Here is a 3,160-nt window from a genome sequence, read left to right on the forward strand (position 1 = left end):
CTCAGGCTGGTCTCGAACTCCTGAGCTCAAATGATCCGCCAGCCTCGGCCTTCCAGAGTGCTAGGATTACAGGTATGAGCCACCATGCCTGACCTGTTCATGTAAATTCTTGGCAACAACTTAGGAACTGCCTCTTTTTTCCTTAATAACCCACTTGTGACTGTTGCTAATCAGAGTGTATATTTAGAACAACTTGAATCTATGCTCCTGGGTGGTCATCCTCAACATTTGGGCTAGAATAAACTCTATACTTAATCGTATTTTCTGATTCTCATTAGTTAAGATTGATACATGCAAGGTATTGAGTCCATATGTTACCAGGATTATCTGATTTATCTAAAAAATGACAACCCCAAATAAATAACTGAGTATGGTTGCTTTTTTCCAAGGAGAGATTTGGGAACTTGAGTATTTAAGGGGAGAGGGCATGGGGAAGAAAAATGAGGAGGGGGGTGGGTAGTGAGTCAAACAGTCACATTCTTGCAGGGCTCAGCATATCTACATTTTACATAAAATAAGGTAAATATTTGAAAAAACAAGGGGAGTGAAGGAATAATCAATTATGTAGATGTCCCTGGGTAGGTGGAAGAATGATCTTGTCTTGTCTCTGTCCTACACCTGGAAAGATAAACTTGTAATCAACATTATTAGTGTGGAATCTAACAGACTTTAGTTTCTTAGATTACAGACCTAAAGTTACAATTTGCATGTCCTTGTTTATGGGAGACCGACAAGGAATGATCTGTGGGGGCAGTCCTTGTAGTTGTCTGAGGCCTTTTACATTCTGCTTATGCATGATGTTAGGAACAGCTATTCATCTGGAAAGGTGTGTTGCATGACTCAGCCTCCAGGTTTGATTTACCCTTTTGCATAAGGAGTTACGGGGGTAGGCTGAGATTTTTATTTTGCATTTCCTCCCTCCCTCATACTTTAACATTTTTCTGAGAAAGCATGGAAGACACGATCAAGGTTGTATGTTTCATCCAATCTCACTGCACTAAGAAAGCTCATTTTTTGGATATCATGTCCCACAGAAAGGAGGGAATTTTTTTTTTTTTTTTTTTTAGAGACGGTGTCTTGCTATATTGCTCAGGCTGGTCTCGAAATCCTGGCCTCAAGTGATCCTCCCACCTCAGCCTCCCAAAGTGCTAGGATAACAGCCATGACCCACCATGCCTAGTGAAAGATGGGGAGTGAAATCCAAAAGGACCAATGTCAAATTGTAGACAAATGATAAGAACTAAAAAACAATGAACAAGGCTAGAATCTACTAGCAGGTCTACTGTAGTTTTTTCTGAAACAAAAATTTTTCTCTCCCAAGTTTCTCATTTTTACCAAGTGTTAATGGAAAAGACACCAAACTCTGTAAAATAATTTTAAAGAGATTTATTCTGAGCCAAATTTGAGGACTATGACCTGGAACTTACAAGGAAAACCCCCATCTGTTACTTGGCACATCAGCCGCCTGAGACCCCCACCCCTCATGGAAGACCCGCATCAGCATACTACTAACCTGTTACCTGGCCCATCAACTAATCTATTACCTGGCGCGTCAGCATAACACTAAAATCTATTATCTGACACGTCAACTAACCTATTACCTGGCAGGCATTAACCACCTGACCCCCCAGACCACCGCAACTTAATAAAAGTGGGAAAAATTGGGTAGATGGTGCTCAGAATTTGGTGGCGAGGCCCCTCTGAGCCTGCCGGCGAATAAACTGATTCTCCGACTCTCCGAGTGCCGCTCGGTTTGTCCTCGGGACCACTTGCTGTAACACTACCTCAGGCTGGAGGCTGGAGAAGCGCGCCCAGCCCCTGCCGGCGCCCAGGTTCCCGCCGCGGTGTCTCCAGTCGGGCGCCGCGAGCGGGCAGCTGGGAGCGCGGCGGGAGGGCCGGAGTTTGCGCGCTGCGTGGCGCCGAGGTCCTGCAGCGAGCGCGAAGCGGGCTGCGGAGGAAGGTCCCAGCCCCACCCGCAGGCGAGTCGGTGGCGGCAGTGGCGCAGTGCCGCCCGGGCGGGCACTCGCGGCGGGCCTGGCTTAAGGGGTGCGCGGCCGTCCAGGCTGCCGTGCGAGCAACCGAGGGGTAGCGGCTGCGGGCGGCAATGCCAGGAGGCTGGGACGCCGCGCGGAGGCAGATATTCTCGGCTGCCCCCGGGATGCGCCGCCCCCCAGCTCGTCTACCGACCCGTTGCGGCCGAGGAGCTTGGCTTAGGGGTGGGGGAAGTCGGCGAACCACCAGGGCCCCAGGCTGCCCAGCGACCTACGGCCCAGGCTCCCCGGTGAGTCCGGCCGCAACGGCTCTCGGTCGAGCTAAGGGTAAGGGGGCGGCGCGACACAGGGGCTCTGCCGCCCGCGTCCCCTGCGCCGGGCCCCAGCCGAGGAATGGCTCGCGAGGGCAGGCAGGCTCTAGTCCTCGAAGGCCAGGCATTGGAGGGGTGGCCCGACGGCGGCGGCTGTGGCGACGGGAGGGCCGCGGACGGCTCCTTGTGGGCGATCACTAAGTAGGAGGGCGGCGGCTTCTGCTGCGGATGCGCGGCAGGTGGGGGCAGCAGGCACCAGAACGCTGCTCGGGGCGCCGCGAGCGTCTGCTGCAGGCCCAGGCCCTGCCGCTAGATGGGGCCGCAGTAGCTAGCGGTGGAAGCCGTCGGCCAGGCCCGCGTCTCCCGGCGGCCGCGCCCTTAGCCCGGCGCCAGCGGTCCAGGCACGAAGGGCGCGGGGCCGGGGGGCCGGCCGTGCCGCGGGGTACGCGGGGCTGGGCAGAGGCTGTGGCGGTGGCAGGATCTTGGCTGGCGGCGGTGGGGGCCTCGGCGCTGTAGCAGCTGTACATGCCCTACTGACCGGGGGCCAGGGCAGGGTCAGCGCGGGATGCCTGGACGCCTGCTTTCCCTTGATTCCTCCCTCCTCTCCCGCGCCTCCCTTGCATTTCTACCCCTGTATCTCCCCCATCTATTGTTAGGGCCTAGAGACCATAAGCAGCAAATAACCAGCCACTGGCTTCTGTATTATGCTTGCTTGCTTGCTTAAGAAGGTGGAAAGTTTTCAGCTGACCCTTACTGACCCCGAACCTGCTATCTCGCCTTCGTTAGGGCACCTAAGAATGTAAGGAAGAAAACGGTGCCTTCCACACAGGTGTCCACAAGATAAAATAGTAGCCTGGG

General features: G+C 54.2%; 1 pseudogene; it reads right to left on the minus strand.

Moving 5' to 3' along the window:
• Positions 1–2,210: 2,210 nt before the first annotated feature.
• Positions 2,211–3,160, minus strand: part of LOC105815787 — a 2,846-nt pseudogene continuing 1,896 nt past the window's right edge.

The sequence above is a fragment of the Propithecus coquereli genome, unplaced genomic scaffold (genome assembly GCF_000956105.1).
Source record: "Propithecus coquereli isolate 6110/MARCELLA unplaced genomic scaffold, Pcoq_1.0 Scaffold346, whole genome shotgun sequence".
Lineage (NCBI taxonomy): Eukaryota > Metazoa > Chordata > Mammalia > Primates > Indriidae > Propithecus > Propithecus coquereli.